Raw genomic sequence first — 20,221 nt, forward strand, 5'->3', positions numbered from 1 at the left:
TGATAGGAACTGTTCCAAACTTAGGCATGCTAATGTGTCACCAGGATCTCCTACCAAACCTTCAGGTTTCTTTTGACTTTGAAACATTGAAAGCCAGTTGGGTTCTGGGTCCAAAATAAATGTGTACAAAAGCTCATTTAAGCCAGGCACAGTGGCACATACCTATAATCCCAGCTACTTGGGAGGCTGGCTCAAGAGGATCACAAGTTTAAACCTTACCTAGGCAATTGAAGGAGACCCTGCCTCAAAATTTAAAAAACTGGGTACATAGCTCACTGGCAGAGTGTCTCCAGATTCAGTTTCTATTATTACAAAACAAGGTTGTTCATTTACTCACTCAATACTCATTTCAGATAATGTAGATTGTAGGGCAAAGAGAGAGAAGTCACCACACAGGGACTCAGGAGGGAGGTGAATGTGGGCACAGATTCCTACCTTAATACTTTACGGGAGGGGAGGGAGGATCTCTGACTGTTATGGCTCAATTATGTCATTCCAGATTCATTTGCTAAAGCCCTCACTCCTAGTACCTCAGAATGTGATTGCATTGGGAATAGGATCTTTAAGGAGGAAATTAAGTTAAAATGAGGCTGTTAGATAGAGGTTCAATCCAACAGAAAAGGAAACCTGAAGAAGCAGCAGGGCTTTGAGCTCGCACAGGGAGTCGGAAGACACTTGGAGCGGCTGTCCAAACCAGACAGAGGCCTCAGAAGAAACCAATCCTGCTGATACCTTGATCACAAATTTCCAGCCTTGGGACTGAGAGAAAGTACATTTCTATTGTTTAAGACACCCAGTCTGTGGCATAATATGATGACCGCGCTAGCAAACTGCTGCGCTCACCAAACACAGAGCCCTTCTCCCCAAGCCATGTCCATTGTTTTGTTGTACTTTTGCCCAGGCATGCATTGCTATTTGAAATCACCTCTGGGCTGTGTTCCACTTTTTCCCACTAGAATATTACTCCTATGAGGACAGGGCCTTGGCTTTGTCTACCACTTATCCCTTCCTGTGGGAACCAGGCCTCGGGTAGAGGAGGTGCTCAATAGAAAGGCCCTGTGAGGAAGGCCTGGGGCAGTGCTGAGGAGGAGAGATTTCCTGAGGTAAAGGTGGTGATGAGGGCTGGAAGGAGGCCCGTCTGCCTGAACAGGCAGCATGGGGATGGTCATCTCATCAAAGCAAGTAAAGAGAATGCATCTCTAAAAGAAAGGGCAATGTGAGCAAAGGCTCCAGGGCATGGAAATGGTTTCACTTGGGAAAGGAGCGCAGTTGGCAGGGTGTTCATAGTTTACATCTAAAATGTACCCCAAGGGCTCCATTGTTTGGAAGGTGGCTGGATCACAGGGGCAGTACACTCACTGGAGGAGTCATCCACTGATGAGTTCACAGCTGACTGTGCCGTCAGGAGGTAGAGTCTGGAGTTGGAGGTGATTCACTGAAGCATGACCTGGAAGGGTACATTCTTGGCTTCTCCTTTTTCTCTCTCTGCTTCCTGGCCACCATGGTGCTAGCATCTGTCCTTTGCTATGCTTTTCTACTATGCTGCTTCTGCCTTGGAGTCAGCTGACCATGGACTGAACCTGCAGGAAACTGTGAGCTCCTCTTTTAGGTTGCAGGTGTTCAGTACTTTGTCTCAGTGAAGGAAAAGTGACTAATAGACCAGGTTTCAGGTGTTCATGTGTGTATCTGGTGGTGGGGGCAGTAGCAGGAGAGGAGACTTCAGAGAAACAGTTTGGGCCAAAATATGAAGCGATCTAGGTCTTGCCAAAGTGAAAAATGATAACAATTCACCAAATTGTTAGAAGAATCATGAAATCCTTTCTGTAACCACACGGGATATAAAAGTTAATGTGCTGTGTGCCTGTGTGTGTAAGATTGGTTTTTATTTCCTTGTTTCGTGGACTGCCTGTCACCCACTAGAAAGCAAACCTCTGGAAGTCCTTGCTGATTTTGCTGTCTGTTGTGTTTCCATAGCCTTGGCCTGTGCCTAGCCCATATTAAGTAATTAACATTCACAAATTTATCAGTGAATGGGTGGGAATGTTCTTTGATGTAGCTAAAGAGCATAAGAAGAGCATCAGATCTGGGTAAAGAAGAAGGAAAGGAGGCACAAAAATAAAGTTCCAGTGGAGATGCGCGCAGGCCTCCCTGAACCTAGGAGGAAAGTTGGGATTTTGGCTGCTGCTGCTGGAACTACTTTGGATTCCGTTCTGTACTGGTGGTGAATGGGGTCTCTCAGGGACAATAAGAAGAGAAATAGGTAGAGAACGAAAATGTGGGGCACATGAATTTGCCAAGGGGGGAGGGCAGAGGTGTACCCAAGGCAGGAGATGCAGCAGGGTAAGCAGAAGTGTCAAAGGAAAACCTCCCTTTGTGTGCTGACCTAGAACCAGAGGAGAAGCCTTCAAGAAGGACAGTATCAAATGACAAAGATGCTTTGACAACTATTTCATGACCCAGATCTCCATGATGAGACAGGTTGGTGTGCTAGAGTGGAGTCCTGGAGCTGGGTTGCAAGATCTGATGACTTGTCAGGAATTTTATGAGCTATTACTAAAATTTAATTCTTAAAGTTTATAAGCTTGCAACCTAGTACATTTTTAAAAATACAAAGTAGTCAGAACTCTTCACTTCCTAATTATTTTATTATGTCTCATTACCTATTTCATCTTGAATCTCTATGGTATAAATACTACCAAATTATACATACACACTATACATAATAGTGTGCTTTGTCTCTCTTTCCTTTTGAATTCAGTGGTGTTGTGTTGGCAATTTAAAATCAGCCATGGTGGGAACATTTACACCAGGGTAATTGGCAAAAGGCAGTTCTGTCCAGAAAGGCTTTTCTTCCCAGAAAGCTAGTTGTTACTGGCATGCCACTGCCCAAAAGGAAATGGAAGGCTCCAATGTACATGTCATTAAGATTGGGGACAGAGGGGTAAGAGACCCTGGGGATGACTGTGGTAGATCTGGAGATAGGTGGAGCTGTGATCAAACAGGACTCTGAAAAGGTTCTAGAGTCCAAGAGTAGGGAAGACATATCATCCACAGATACAGCAGCAACATTGTTATGATTTCAATCTAAAATTGTCCACAAGCCTCATGTGTCTGGAAGGTGATTGCATTGTCGTGGAGTATTACAGATGACTAGCAGTTAGGAGGCAGGGTCATCTGGAAGAAGATGCTCCCTGTGGGTGTGACCCGGAAAGGTTTATCTCCTTCCCTGGCTCCTCCCTGGACTCCGTGTCCTATCTGCTCTATGAGCAGCTTTTGCCCACCAATACCTTCCACGCTGCTGCTTCTGCCTGGAAACAGCTGACCATCCAAGAATGGAGACTACTGAAGCAAACTAAACCTCTTCTCCCTTAACTTGTGGGTATCTGGGAATTTTGTCTCAGTAACAAGAAAAGTGGCAAAGACAAGTATAAATAACAAAACACAGACTTTTGCAGTCATGCACTTAATGAGACTCTTTGATCTTCCACTTAGCTTACTCCCCTAATACAATTTTAAATTTCTCTTTAAAATTTGCTTTTAAGAGTAGGAGCATATTCATTGAGACAGACTGGCCACCTGTTTACCCCGTGTACACGTTCCTTGCTAAATGCTGTGATAGCTGCACGGGGGAAAGTTGTAGGAGGCTGGTCTGCTTCAGTGTGAACAGCTGTGACCGCATTCGGAAACCAATTCAAGTGCCATTAAACAGGCTGAATAAATACCTAGCACAAAGTAGAAGGGTCAATTGGTATTGCACAACTTTTAAAGCCTTTGTTTTATTTTTGAGACAAGGTCCCTGTGTAGTTCAGCCAGCCCTCAAACTCACAGCAATCCGGCAGCAGCCTTCCCAGCGCTGGGATCAAAATTGTGCACTGCCACCTGGTTTAAAGCCCTGCTTTTCACAAACACACAAAGTTCACTTACATGCCTTGAACATGTGCTGGTCAACCACTTATGCCACGTAGCTCCCTTTTGCCTCTACCTTCTGGTCCTGCCTTTCCTTTCTTAAGGGAATGTGTCACTTATCTAACCAGTTGAGAGTTGGAAGATTTAATAAAGTGAACCCTAGAGGTGAAAGAGGCCCATCTGAAAAGCGAGGTGAAATAAAAGTCAAGGAAATGCAGTAGCTACAGAGGTAGGTCACCTGCTATTTCTGTCACACCCCTACTCCGGAAGGAGGCAGTTTTATCTTTGACACTGTGGATTGCTCTAGTTCGGTGGTGGTGAACCTATGGCACCCACGCCTCTGCAGGCACGCAGAGTCCTCTCAGTTGGCACACCAGCCAGATTGCCCCAAAACTGGCCCAGTCATCAAGCATTCACAAAGCACTGTTGGGGTTTTGTAATAAACAAATGGGCTTTGCGTTGTAGCTTGGGCACTCAATCTCTAAAGGGTTCACCATCAATGCCTTTCATTTCTATTTTTCCCACTTGGACTAATTTTGCATGATCCTTCCCAGATTTCCTAATCACCTCTGTAACTGTCATTCCTAGTGAGTACCTCATATTCCATTATATTAGCATAGCACTATCTGCCAAAATTACTTCCTCACAGTTGAGTGCTTGGGCTGTTTCCAATTATTCCTTTTAATATATGGCAGGGCTCGAGAAACATCTTTCTACAAATATGTTTGTTTCCTTGGAATTATTCCTTAGGACATTTCCCCCCAAGAGGCCTTACCAGGTCAAAGAGTAGGATAATTTTTATGACTTGTCACATATTGCAAAATTTCTCTTAAGAAGTTTTTTTTTTCGTTCACTTTATGGTGCCACTGGTAAAATTAAGGGTGTCTGTTTCCCCAAAACCCTGCCAAAAAACAGTTTTGTCATTTTTATTTGATTCTCCTGTTGTTTCTTGATTGCAGAACAATCCATGTAGCTGAGCTGGAATCAGAAAAAAATTCCCCTAATGAAAGACTGATGTAGTAATATGTTGACAGTTTTAGTATGTATTGCAATGGTTAAGAAACATTTTATCTTGAATGATAATACAATTAAAAATTCTTACATTATCAGTGTAAGGGAATTTTTAAAGTTTAGGGGCAGGGATTGTTCTTTAAAGAATTAAGACAAAAGAAAGATAGAGACATATATCCAGATCCAAGGAAAATGATGTGATGTATGGTAAAATAAAGCAAGAATATAAGTATTCTCACTGTTATTTTAAGTACTCCATGAAGCAAAAGAATTGCTGGAATTACTAAAATTTGGAAATAAACCTGTAGAGTGAGTTTTGTTTTTCTTTCTGTTAAGTATGTTAAATTAAACACAATATGTGGGATATTATCTTTCTACTTGGCTTGAGATCTGTTTTCTCTTTCAATAGACATAATCCAAAATAAGAGTAAGGAAAATGCTATTGAATTAGCTTTTGCATTTTTTAAGAGTCCTCATTATTTATATAGTAATCTCCAAAGACTGCATGTGGGTACCTCTGGCTTTGGTAACAGACAACGGACATATACAGCACATTCTTTTAAGAAGACTGCTGTATTTATACTTTATTATTTTTGGACGTTTAAAAGATTTTCCTTTCAAAGGGACAGCCTTGTATTTTTAGATTTCATGGGAGATCTCAGAGGAAACAGGGCCACCAGGTTATTTCACGAATTGCAGCTCCATAAGGCTGCACATGTGCTGAGTGTCTGGCTGCTTATATCCCAGGATTTAACATCACTGTCGACGTTGAGGAGTCAACCATTCTTTCAGCAACTGTTCAGCGTGGAGAGATACACATTTATGCTGAGCTACTGGGCAATTCTCTTTGACATAAAGAGCAAAGTGAGGTACAACGTTGAGGCATGTTCCCTGTTCTGGACTGAGAACTGGTGGTCAACTTAACGCCAGCTGGCTTACATCAGCGTGCATTGAGTGAAGATGTTCCACCTGAAGAGGGTTGCCAGGATAAATAGGTGGAGAAGAAGGGAGGTGTTGAGGGTTGAGGCGTTAAGGAGGTATTGTGGATTCTCCTGGAGAAGCTTTGGTTTTCACATCATTGGACATTATTTCACAGCATTGTCGGGGAAGACATGTGCTGCTTGGTCTCCAGGATGAACTCGTCATGCTGCTTCCTGGCACATACCTGACTGCTTGTCGGAGGAGCTCGGGGCCTCCATGTCGCTGAGGACAGCTGTGGTTCCTTTCAGGACAGCCCCACTCTTTGTTGTGAGTGTGACTTCTTGGCTCCAGCGTAGAACCCTCAACCCACTAGCACAGCTCCTTCATCCTGCTGGCATAGACTTTCTGGCTTCCACCGCTGACCCTTGAGTCTTCCCGGCGCAGATCCGTAAAAGAGATTGGCGTGAGTCCTTCTTGTGGGCTATGGACTTCCAGTTGGACTCGTGGAGGCATTGTCCTGAGCTCTGGGTTTTTATCTGGACTCATGTGGGATATTGCCATGGGGTTTAGGCTCTTGACTAAATAATCTATGTCTTTGTGTTGTGGATACATTTCCTCCATTTTCCTGTGTTAACTCCCAGTGACCATTATAAAAATATTATAAACTCCATGTCCTGATCCGAATTGTTCTCTGTGTACAACCCCTGATTACAACATTCCCAGTAACCCACCCAGACTAAGGGAATAGCTTCAGCCTGAAATAGAGGAATTGATTTCTATTCCTGGGTCACTCTTTCTGAGACAGGAGAAATTACTTTGCTCCATTTTAGCCTACAAAACATCTCTACCTCTTCTGTCTTGGAAGCAGTCCGATCTTGGTGTCTGTGATCTTCTTCCCTGGTGGAGGCTTCTTGTCTGGAGTCTTTGGTGGTTCTTCTTCTTCCAGACATTCAAATGGTGGCGTGTGGCAAAGTTCAATGCTTTTCTTCTCATTCATCTCAGGACTTTACTAGCTCTGGCCTGAAACTCCTGAATTGATGTTTCCATTGCATTCCTCTCCCCCAAGCTCCTATTATTTTCCCCCCACCTCCAATATGAACCATCTCCATGAAACGTATTTCTTCCTTCAGATACAAGTGTAATAATGTGCTAGAATGCTCTCTCCTTTGCTCCTAAAAGATCCCACACTAAATTTTCAGAATGTTCATAAGCCATTTGTTAAATATAACCATTACTTTTAAAAAGCAAGTTATATAAACCTACAATTAAGTAAATGATGTTTGGAAAATTCACACAACACTTTTATAGCTTCCTAGTTATCTTACCATTATATGATATGTTAAGATCACTTGTTTGTTTTATTTTCATGGTGTGAATACTCTAAGATGATGTTTATGCCCATTTCTCCCTAACTCCCCATTTGGTGATATCTTGCTGATACCTTGAAATCAGACACCTTAGGAGTATTTATAGTGTGGAAATTGGCAAATGCCAATTATCAGGCTTCCTACCTCCAAGAAAAAGCCTTTAAATACTTATCAGTGTACATTGCACCATACATGCCTTGTCCAGATACTCAATCTGCAATGGGGTTCCATTCCAATAAACCTATCATAAGTTGAAAATGTTTTTGTACATGTAACCTAGTGAACATCCTAGCTCAGCCAAGATCTCCTTAAATGTGTTTAGAACACTTACATTATCCTATAGCTGGTCAAACTCATCTAACACAAAGCCTATTTCATGGTAAAGTGCTGAACATTTCATGTAATTTATTGATAGGGTTCTGAAAAGGAAAAGCAGTATCATAATAAAGTAAAAAAAAATTTAAAAACTATTGGCTGAACCACTATAAATTGGAAACTAATTATATATTCCTCTTTCTGGAACTTTGTTCCATTTTTTTCTCTTACCAGATGAATCTTCATCTTTTCCTTCAACATAAAATCTTTTTTTTTTTTTGTCTTTTTCTTTTTTTATCAGTACCGGGATCGAATTCATGACTGCCTGCTTGCAAGGCAGGCGCTTGTGCCGCTGAGCTAAATCCCCAGCCCCAGCAACATAAAATCTTGACAGCTCTATTGGCATCCAGTTAAGTTTCTCCTTCTCCATGACATTCCCCTAATGATACCACTTTTATTGATTTATCTTGAACCCTACAACACATCACTAGCATATTTTCCATTAATTAGTTTTAACTGGTTGACTCAATCTCTTGTTATTTCATTATGTCCCTTGAATGTTGAGTGGTGGCCAGGCCCTTTGCTGGTTTTGGTTTTGGCCAGAATCATTCATTGCCGTTTCCTATATTTGTGTGGTTTCTGCTAATGGGCTCATAAACCATTGAAGCCATCAATCACTTTACTTCAACACCTCTTCTGAGTCCTAGCAAAACGCTGAGCCCCTAACTGGAGATCGACATGCATCTGTAAATGGATATAACACTTTGTAATTACTGGGTACTCAAGGAATAGTGATGGTGAGTCTTAGTTGCCTAAATCCTTTATTTCAATTGCTGAAGTTTCAACCCTAATACAAACACCATGAGCAGAAGGAGAGATTGGGATCTCACTTTTAGAGACTTGAATCCCATTTCTTGAGGCCAAGGCACATCACTTGTCAGCTCCTTTCAGTAGTCTTTTCATTGTGTCACGCTATTTGTTATACTTACCAACTTGGTTATTGTGAGGCTCAAAAGAGAAAAGTATATCAGGGCCTTGAAAATGCTCTTCTATCACATGGGCTAAAAACTTCAATCACCCAACCCTCCACCGTATTGCATTGTGTGCCTTCCCCCAGTCAGATGTAAGGAAGAATACAAGGACTAATTTAGATCATCCTGGTTGCACACATCCCATAACCCTTTTGTTACAGAGATAAGGAAGCAGTAATGCCAGGACTGACAAGCAAAATGAAACCAGAAAGAGCAGAGGCTAGAGAATGTTGTAGTTATGGGTATGGTGTAATTGTGTCACCATCTCTGAAGGTTGGTTGGGCCCCAAAGTTCCTCTGTATACAGCACACATAGATGCAAACAACAAACTGGCGAGGAGATTGGAGCAGATAAGGTTATTAGCCCTATTTTATGGACAAGGGAACTAAGGCTGAGAGAAGTTCAATGATAGTCTCCAAATCTCACCGTCAGTCACAGAGTCAAGGCCAGGTTGAAAACCTGGGTTCGATGTCTCTAAGTCAAGCATGAATCAGTAAGTGTTACTACTGCTCTCTAAATTATGCAGCAGCACCATTCAACCTGCCAGCTTTTTATGAAGATTTCTGCCCAGCTGCCTCTTTTGACACAGTGGGAAGAACATGCTCTAGGAAGCACCAGGGTGTATTTGAAGCAGATCACCTTGTACATCTCAAACAACCATTTTGTGCCCTGGAGGTTGATGAATCTGTCAGAGGAGAGGACTGCACTTAGCACACTCACCTCATGGGGCTCAGACAGGATGAAAAGAGGGAGTAGGTGTGACAGACCTTTGAAAAGTAAGTTGCCACATGAATGCAGGACTTCATCAAAAAGAACAATAGCTCTGTCTCTTCGAGCTGGCTCCTAGAGAAGTTGGTGAATGAAAACAACCATAGGCATTGTATTTGGATTCTTTTTGTCTTTGCTTTTCTCTGACTTTCCCCAAAGGGGATAGAGGAATCCACACAATTGTCTTCCCTCATACAAAGTCTTGAAAGGAATTGTGGCAATTAGCCTGGAAACCTTTCTGACATATGTGGCAAAAGAGCTAATTTACAAATTGAGAATTCTGTAGAACTATGAAGTCAAGCCCCATGTGTTCATCTCAGGCAGTGAAAAGACATCAGCTTGTCTCTCAGCTTGTCTCCCATCACAAGCAAAAGTACCAGGTTCTCTTTGTTGCAGGAGCCTGTTGAGGACAATGTGATTGTTGTAGAGTCTTACTAGAGAGTGGGTGAGTAAGACAGACAGACATGAATAACCCCCCAGGGGAGACATGGAGTGGAACAAGATGTGGGTTGTAGTGGACTCATTCTTATCCACTCAAGTATTTATGTGACACTTCTAAGGATAAGAGTTCTCCAGTCTGAGGCCAAGTATTTGATTCAGTCTCAGCAATAAGTTTTTGCAATGGGGATAATTTTTTGTTTATTTGTTTGTTTTGTTTTGCAAGCTACTAATGTCCCTTTACTCCTGGTATTTTTGTGGGCAGAACTTCCTCCTAGTTTTCCTTTCACAGTCTGAGCCATCTGCTGCTCCTTGGGGGAGGCTGGAAAAGAATCAGAATTGTTATGTCAAGATGCAAAGAGAAAGAAAATTTTCCATATCCAAAACAGACTTTTACAATAAGACAATAGTCTGGAAATCCAGACTGTGTAGAGAAGAAGAGCACTTTAAAAGTTCTTTAACATATTAAAATACAAGGCTGGCAGGCTCATGTTCTAAAATATTTTCATAATTATGGAAGAGAAAGACTTCAGCCAATGACAAGTAGACTGGAGCTCATTGTTCCAGGGGAAGGGAAAGACAAGGAAGAGCTTAAATGATCTTAGCTGGGCCTGGGACTGTGGGTGCAGAGAAGGAAAATAACTAGGTTTGGATCAGGGATCTTCACCACACATCTCTATCCCATGGTTCCACCAAGAACGTCCAAATTGACATGAGAATCCTGAAACTTCAAGACCAGTGATGTGCTTCCCTGGCTGTAGTAAAGAAGAATTAAGCATGTAGGGAAAACCCTGACCTTGGCCCCTTCAATCTGTCATAAGAGAATGGACTGTGATATGATACTGCTATGGGAGGCAGAAGACCAAGCCCCAGGGCTATCTCCTTTTGTGAGCATAATACCAGAGCTGAAGGTGGTGAGATGTTGGGTGAACCGAGGGAAACCTATTTAGTACTCTGGGAAGATTGTTTCAGAGGTTTTCCTAGCACCAGCCTGAGTAAGACACAAAAACTCAGTGGGTCAGGCAGAGGGAAAATCAGAAACCTCCACTGTTTTCAGCTCCATTCCAACAGACGTTTCATATGTGCTATCATGGCTCGTCTTGATTATCAATTTGGTTGGACTGGAAAACATTGAAAATTAATGAAGCACACTTCTGGCACGTTGATGAGAATGTTTCAGAAGAGATTGGCATGTGGGGCAGCAAATTGTTGGGCTAGACCCACTACGAATGTGGGTGGCACCATCCAAAAAGGTGGAGGGCCTGATGGAACAAAAATGGGAAGAAGAGAAATCCAGCTAGCACAGACTCTCTGGCCGTCACGTGCTGGCCACCCTGCTTTCTGGCTGCTGCGAGGTGAGCAGCTTTCCTCTACCATCCCTTTCCATTATGACATTTCTGCCTTGAAGCCAGATGATGGTGAATTTAAAACTCTGAAGTTGTGAGCCAAAAATAAATGTTTCCTCCTTTTAGTTGTTCGTCTCAGGCCTTTTGTCTCAGGTATTTTGTCACAGCAATGGAAGGCTTGCCAACAGCTGGCTAAAGCTAGCATCTCCCCATAAAGGAACAGGCAGAACTTACTAGAATATATGGCTGCAAAGCTTTCTAGTAGGGAGGCTCAGAGATTCCTTTTCCTGCATCATAAAATCTCATTTTTTCCCCCAAAGACTTGGCTGCCATATTGGAAGGAGACTATTAGAATATGAACTATCCTAAAGGGAGTTGAACTTTGAATAACTTGGCTGGATGTTTAAATTGAAAGGAGACAGTTTAACTTGGAAGAGTCTGAACAATTGTTAATTGACCAGTCTGCCCACCTCCTCCTGCCCTGCTGGGGTCTCATGAGAAGTTTCAGGTGAAGTTATAGAGAAAACAAAAAATAGTTTCTTTGAATCTCTGAGTAGTAATGTGAATAAATTTGTGGCCTCAGAATATTTGCATCCGGCACTCCCTCTACTCCAGCAAATGTTTCAGACACGGATGTCACCTTCCTGTATGTTTCTCTGAAAACTGTCAGTTGCCTTGCCAATATTGCTATTGTGGTTTGTATTCTACCAGGTTAAGGTGAAGAAAGTGGTTAGTTACTTGGCTATGTCTGAGGTTACAATTTTCTCTTAGCGGGGGAAAGTTGGCCATGGTGAATAAAATCTTCATTATTAGAGTTACATATTCTTTCAGAGTTGGAGGGAAGGGAAATTTTCAACATCCCTTCACCCAGGTGTCCTTTTAGTTCATGAAGATGTCCCAACCCCATGCGAATGGTCTTCTTCACATCTATTTTGGTCAGCTTCTCCCTGAAATATTTGGTTAGGACATAGGAAATTGGAGAATCAACTTTTTATTAGCCAAAGACATTTCTTTGCTTTAAGAATCCTTGGTTCTGCAAGGCCTGTGCTTTCTTAGATTCCTGTTTCTTGCATCTCCTGTCCCCCATGGGCAACTCTTGTTTCCTCTTAGCACTTCTTCTGAAAAGGTCTGCCATTTTTGTGTGTCCCACCTTACACAGCTAGATGGGTGGTTTGACCCGAGGCCCTGCTTGGGCATGGCGTAGGCATCTCTTTTCAGAGTAAGAGTCCTGAAGGCTAAGTGCTATAGCTCTCAGGAGTGTATCAGGAAAGTCAGTTTTTCTCCATAAAAGTCCATTTATTAGCTAAATGTGATGGTGCCAACTATAATTCCAGCATTCTAGGATGCTAAAGCAGGAAGATCACAAATTTGAGGCCAACCTGCAAAAACTTTATGACTTAGAAATATCCTGTCTCAAAATTAAAAAATAAAAGGGTCAGAGATATAGCTCACTGTGAAGGTCCTGCATCCAATCCCCAGAGAGAATGAGGAGAGAGAGAGAGAGAGAGAGAGAGAGAGAGAGAGAGGCTTTTGTTTCCTTCATTTCCATCTTCATGGAATGTAACTATTATTTGCTTTTTTGTTTGCCTACTTCCCATGTAAGCTGTGGGTGAAGAGCCCTGTGCATCCTATTCCTTTTTATGATCTCCAGTGCTTACACAGTTGGTACTCACTATAGACTGTCAAATTGATGAGACTGACAGAGGGTACTGGGAAGTGGGATGAGGGAGGGTGAAAAACATATGACATAGGAAGGCCAGAAAGGAGGCAGTACCCTAACTTGTACTTTCTCTTTGCCTCTTATCAGCTACATTTTCTGATCTAGGGAAAGCTATTTCTTCAGTTCCCAGGATAACACTCCTGTTATGGTATAATATATATATATATATATATATATATATATATATCTTCCTATGGAGATCTAGCTGCTTCTAAACTGCCTGAGGGTCTCCATTCCCACAAAATTTCTCTGAAATCAGGGGCTACCAATTGGTCATGGGTTGTGGGTTGTTAGGAGCCAGGCTACACAGCAAGTGAGTGGCTGTAAGCGAAGCTTCATCTGTATTTACAGCTGTTCCCATCACTTGCATTACAGCCTGAGTTCTGCATCTTGCCAGATCATCTGCTGCATTAGATTCTTATACGAACTTAAACCTCACCATAGACTGTGTATGTGAGGAATCTACAGTGTGTACTCTTTATGAAAATCTAATGCAATAATAACAGAAATAAGGTGTTCAGTGTGACACTAGAAATAAGGTGCATAATGGATGCAATGCACTTGAATCATCCCAAAGCCCTCCCACCACCCACAGCATCCTGGCCTAGGGAAAATGTTTCTTTTATGAAACCATCTTTGGTGCCAAAATGGTTGAGGACTGCTGTCCTAAACCACAGGAGAATGAGAAGTTAGCCATAGTTTTTATTGCACTATTTGGGACAGATCATTTTAGAGGATTTTTGGCAGGAGGACCAGGTAGAGAGTGAGAGAAGCGGCTTACTGGTCAGATATCTTTGGTCCTCCGAGAGGCCTGTGTATGAGGTTTAAGCTCATCTTCTTGGTACCATGTGACACTCCTTTCTCAGGGACTACTCTGGAATTGTTCATCCATGGAGCACCATATAGGAAGACTGTGTGACTTTGCCCTGATTACAGAACTGGCATGTCAATGACACCTGGGAGGGAGGCTGTGGGGACAGGTGAAAACAATGATAGTAGATAGGAGGGCAGCTGGGGTGACTCATTATCCCTGGCGGTGTTTGGAGATGAGGAACTGGGCAAGGAGGCTTACTATTTGTCTGCTTTACTTACCGAGCTTCTATGGGAGATTCTATTTGTAGATTTATAGAATCAAAACAATTACAGGTTTTAAATAGACTTCTATCACATCTTAACATTCCTTTCTGTCTTTGGCATGGTAGGGCTTAACAGTCTTACACGTCTCCACTGCACCATCAGTAGGTGGCAAAGTAGATTTTATGAAAACCATTCCAGTATTAGTTCTATCTTTTGGCAAAGCTCTTCAAAGTTGTCTTGATGAATTGCTTTTCTATTTCCCCCAAAGCTACTTGCTTGGAGCTGGGAAAGTTATGGTTCCAGAGTTGATAGACTAGAATTTGAGTTTATCCAAAGAAACTTGCTTCGGCTCTTTCTCTCCAGGCGTCTAGAAAGGTACAGGGAATTTCTTGGCATGGTTGTTTTCCATGAGCTCACCAGCAGCTGCTCTACAATGTACAGGTGAGGAGAAACTGAGTCTTGAGTTAACTGACTGCTTGCTCAAGGAGGTGTAGGATAGAAGAGTTTGGATTTGATTCTTTGGCCTGGAGTTAAGGTACTATTTTTTTTAAAGCACAGTTATCTCTGTGGTAGAACAAGACATTGCTAGATCTCACCAAGATGCCAAACACCAAGAGTTATAGGTGAGCCAGACATAGTGGTGCTGGCATGTAATCCCACACTCTGGTGGCTGAGGGAGGATTGCAAGTTTAAGTCCAGGTTGAGGAACCTGTCTCAAGATGAAAAAATTTTATTTCATTAAACATTTTTTTTGTTTTAAAGACAATAAAACCAAGCAAATAAAACAGAATAAAGCCAATCAAAATAAAATAGTTTGATACAGGACTTCAAAACAAGATAATAGGAAATCAACAATGGGTGCTTAATGCCTCTTGTTATTTTCAAAATAGCTGCCATACCTTCAGACAAGATTAAAAATTTTAAAAAACAACTTGTGATGGACTTCAGTTCAAATACCCTAGGTTTGATCTCTGGTACAACAAAAAAGAAAAGAGTGCTTTTAATACAATATGTAAATTTTTATCTGTTAACACAGAAGTCCTTTGCAGATTATGTACTAATAGTACACATAAAACTTCTAGAACAATGCTTTTCAAGGACTTGATAAATGTGTAATGATGACACATCTTCCAGTCTTCATATGTTTTTTCCTGGGTTGATGAAATATAATAGTAGGCCTAAATACATCAGTATTTACTTGGGAGGCTGAGTTAAAATGATTTCCAGGTATGGTATCAATAAGCCTGAAAAACCTTCTCTGTAGTTACCCTGTCTTTCCTTTGGCCTAATAAAAAGACAGTTGAATAAATATTTCCTGTGTTGATTAATCAACGTGGGAAGGAGTCACTGAGCCACAGAGTAAGTTTACAATGTGACTTTCAGGCAAATATTTCAGAAAAGGCCCATTGCCCTTCATCCATAATCCCAGGAATAAGCCTACCACCTCCCTTGCCAAAACACAGGGGCTGCAAGGAAACATGCGTGTCCCTTGGGAGGGTCTGCCCACCCGTGCCATTGTCAATCCGCAGTCCCTCCATGTCGCCAGATCTGGTTGAGACAGAAGGGCCTCTCTTCTGCCTCTGGGACTCTTGGGTATCAGCCAGAACCTGGGGTGACTTTTGGAGCAATGATGGGGTGGGGCAAGGCTGCCTGGGGCTGGAAGATGAATGGTTTCATCAGTTCCATGGTGGAGGAGGGAGATGGGCCTTGGGGCTTGCAAAACATCACATCTTGGCAAAAGTACTTTGAAAAACAGGAGATTCCTGGAAAGCAATAATGCTGACAGTGGAGAGTGAGTTAGGGGCCTGCCAAGATACAGAGCAGGGCTTTGGTTCCCATGTGGAAAAGGTGCTGAGTCTGAGAACAGGCTGGCCTCTCCTGCTGTCCATCTGAGGAGCCGTCTTGGCTGCAGGTACTTCCTTTAGTGCTTCCAGATCTATGTTTGGGAACTCGCCCCTGCTTAGGTCAGCACTGAGTTTGAGGTTCCCTCTCTCAGTCCTGAGCACACCTGGCTCCTCTGTAATGCTGGTCCTTTTGCAGGCTGTAGCCCTTTGTTAGCTGCTCTCAGTTTGATTTCTTCTCCCTTCCACGCTAAGCTCAACCACCGGCTTCTCTCCAAGTCATTGTCATTGTAGCCTCTGGCCTGATCCTTCTCTTCCCCATACCACATGTTTCTCCATGTCACAGGAGTTTTTCACAAATAGCAATCCTTCTGTTTGCAGTAGATGCATGTGTCTTGCTCCTTTGAGATATATTTCCTAACATATTTGAGCTCCTCCATAGTGAGGATCAAAACAATTCTCTTCAAATAGGAAGCCTCTAGTAGGCTCTGGTCTTGCATCAGCCTTTCTCTGGGAGACCCTCTGCATGGTCTCCCATATCTGGCAGGATCATAAGTGCTCAGAGCAGGCTTGGAAGGAGTGCTTGGGTTTTCCACAGCAACCAGAGTTCCATGGTGCTCTATAGTGCTCTAAAGTGACCAGCGCTCTAAGTGACATCTGCTACCTGGAATACGTGTGAATCCTTGGTGAAAGATCCAGCTCTGGAGGCTGTGGCCACAACTATAAGCCAATCTGCACTCACAGTGCTGGGGATTCCTGTGAATGAGGAAGTCGGGTCCCCACACAGGTGAGGACAAGAGCCCACTGGTTATTCCTTCCCAACACTTCCTCCCACTGAACTCTCTACCAGGACTGTGAACCAGATGGTACTGACTTTCTTAGATTATCTCTAATCTCCACCTTACTCTAGTTTGTGGAGCAATTTGATGATGGACAGAGAAGAGGGATTTTTGTTGACCTTGTGACTTGTGATAGTTAATTGTGATATATCAGCTTGAATGGATTAAAAAATGCCTAGTGGAACATAGTTCTGGATGTTATTGTAAATGATTGGCTGTGGACTATAAACTGAGGAAGGTCACCCCAGATGTTGGTGGCATGAACTAGTAGGCTTGTAGCCTGGATGGAATAAAATGAGAAGGAAGAAAGAAGTCTGTCCTTTTGCTTCTTCAGAGCTCCAGTCTTCACCTTGAATGTTTGTCTCCAGCTCCTTTAAGCATCCAGCATAGACTTTTCAGCCTTCTAGTGTAGACTCTTTGGTTCTCCAACATGAACTCACACTGGACTCTGAAGTGAATTCCAAATCTTCAACCTTGGACTGGATCCTCTGACTCTAGCACACGGATGGCCATTTTGCATTCCTCCATCCCTGATTGTGCAAGTGGCCATTGCATCCCACTTAAAAAGTCCTTTATATATCATATATATCTTACATTAAATCTGTCCCTCTAGTGAACTGTACCTGAGCCACAGCCATAATGGACTGAATTGTTTCTCCCTCCAAAGCGATATGTCATTGTTTCACAATGTGACAGTATTCAGAGACGGAGTCTTTAGACAAGTGACCAAGGTGAAATGAGCCGGTTTGGGTGAGCTTTCATCCTTTCCTACCAGTGTCCTCAGAAGAAGATGTGATCAGGATCTAGACACACAAAAGGGTGACCATGTATAGATGCCGGAATAAAATAGTCATCTACTAGCTACCAAGAGAGACCTCAGGATGAAGCCACCTTAATCTTGGACTTCTAGTCTCTAAAACTGTGCATCACATAATTTTTTGTTGTTTAAACCACCCAGCTACCCAATAGTAGTTTGCAATGGCATCCTTAGAAGGCTAATACAGCAACACGTGCAAGTGTCAACACAAATAGCCCTGAGCTGTCTTAGGTAATCACATTCCAGGAAACCTGCAAGAATTTTTTGGGAGTGGAGAGCTAGGACAACTCCAGAAAGGAAGCACAGGAGCCATGAGTGGATAAGCACGTGTGGGAAGCAAGGGTAACACCACCCGTTATGTGTGCCTAGGGATTCTTGTGCAGAGATAAAGACCAGAGGTCAATGTAGAGTTGGCTATAGGAGGTGCTGACCTTGAGATGAGCTGGACTCAGCAGGTGGCAGAGAAATGGGATGTGAGGCCTCCAAGCTCTATGGCTCCCGGACAGACAGGAAGGCCTCAGGCAACCCAGGGACTGAGCCCCGGGACTGATTTTCCACAGTTGCTGCTGACAATTTCCCAGGCTTATGAAGACCAGGCACTGTGGCTCTGCTCTGAAGGTCGCAGAGGGTGGCTGTGAGCCGTGGAGGGATTCTTACCCCATCTGCGGTCTCAGAAGGATGTCAGCCTGAAGCTTACCAGAGAGTGAACAGTTTGTGGCCCTAGTATGACACTGATGGTTCTTGTATAATTTGCAAAGATTGAGGCAATTTATTTTAATTGAAAACTTCTAGATGCATTTCCGGCAGTGATATTCCCCAGATGACCCCTTGGGCAGAATGGAAGCTAAACAAGAAAATGTGTGTGTTTTAGAAAACCTGGAAGGATTTCAGACAGGGTCCCCCCCCCCCTTCCCCAGTCCCGCATCTGTTAATGTGGAGATGAAAGGCTCCCTGAGCCTTGGATCTACAGAAACTGTCAATTCTGAAGGCCAGCTGCCTTTTGGTCTTAAAAGGTGTCCTTGAAATTATTCCCAGGTTTTGGCCCTGGTTGACTTTCCTGGCAAATCTAATTGGCCAGGTGGAGAACACAGCTGTGAGGATTTTGAAGTTGCCTTTGAAATCTAACTTCTGGTGAGCCATCCCGACAGGGCGAGCGCGGAGATCCCAACCTCAGCCCAAGAGTGGTAAGAATGGGGCGTCTGGAAAATGGTGTTGTCACCTAGCCTGGGTGGGAGGTGACCTGGCACTCCTGCCTGGGCAGCAACAAGGCTACTCCACTGATCCCCTCCCCACTGCTCCTCCCCTGGTCTGCAGATGGCAGTGGGTATCCTCCCTGGCCAGCAGCAGTGAAAGCTAATAGACTCCCAGAGGACTTGACCCCTGGCCTGAGTCTCATTAGCATCTTGCAGCTTTGAAATGTGTGTAGATGTGCAATGTCACGCAGAAGTCTGCTAATGACATGTCCTTCACACCTCTGTTTCAAAGTGGCCAAAACGGAGCACACCTGCTGCTGCCCTCCATGGCTTCCTCTCAGTGTCACTCTGGCTGGACAGAACCCTGGCTGCTCTATGATCTCTCTGTCTCCCTTCACCTGTAATCACTTGTTCCACTCCAGACCTGGCCTCTCTGGCTCAGTCAGCTCTAAAATTTCCTTTCCTATCATTCTAGCTCATTCGGTCCCTGCCTCTCTTTGGAGGAATCTTCGCAGTCACTGACCTGGCTTCCAGATCTCCAGTCTCACTTCCTTCCTGATTGACTTGTTTTCAAATTTCAACAATACAAGAAACATTCTAAGATATCCTAAATTTAATTGCAAGAGTTAGAGAATGGAAGGAGGAAGAGAAAAGGAAAGTCAATCAATGAATAGCTTGGAGTTAAAACCAAAGAGAGACTATTTTACATTCCTAAACATAAACTGAAACTTTGATTTTAGTCCTATGATGGCCAACCACTAAGGATCACGATATCTTATTTCCATATGAGCTTTCCAGACTGTTACCCCTGACAATCCAGAAGCAGCAGTTACTTCCCCTACAGGTTGCTTTCTCCTATCTTAAAACTTCCTCCTCTCTCCCTCCATTTCCAGTTATCCTACCCCTTTTATCTACAAGTAATAGGTTTAATGTAAGTAACATATGCATGCCTTCCTCAGAGTTCATAAAAACATTCTTAAGTCTAGGTCTGGTGGACATGTTTCCATCTGCTCCCTAGTTTTGCTGCTGGGAGTTTATGGGAACGTGTCTCAGGGCCTGGTCCTTTTCCTCTGGCCCAATAAAGGTTTATGTTATCAGGGGACATTAAACTCTGGGAGGCTGTTAAAATGCAGGCTCCTGGGCCCCCTCCCCAGGGATTCTGATTATAGGTCTGGAGTATGTCTTAGGAATGTGCATTTTACAAGTTCCTGGGAATCCAGAGCTAGTTGATAGGAGACTACATTTTGAGTGTCTGTTCCTACCTTTCCAGGCCCCTTTGACCAAAGAAGTCCCCCCATGGAGTACCTGTCACTGGATCTCTCTTCAGCTCAAAACTGCTGCTCTCAGAAAATGATAACTCTCACATATGGTGTTTTCAGGAATGCCAAGCATTTGACCTAAAGAAAGAGCTTAGGCTGTTTTTGCTCACTTAAGTGTAAGGAGACACTCTCTGGAATTTCCTTATCTACATTAAGACCAGGCTGTAGAAGGAACCACAACTGCCTCTATCCCACCATAAATCCTATGGTCTGTCTGTGAGAAGACTGAGGAATATAACCAGACTAACAGACTTCCTTTACAAGATAATGCCTGTCCCTTGGGCTCATTCAGATTCTGTGTTATTTCCCCAA

Source organism: Cavia porcellus, unplaced genomic scaffold (assembly GCF_034190915.1).
Source record: "Cavia porcellus strain 051 isolate PalLab524CR breed Dunkin Hartley unplaced genomic scaffold, mCavPor4.1 scaffold_15, whole genome shotgun sequence".
NCBI lineage: Eukaryota > Metazoa > Chordata > Mammalia > Rodentia > Caviidae > Cavia > Cavia porcellus.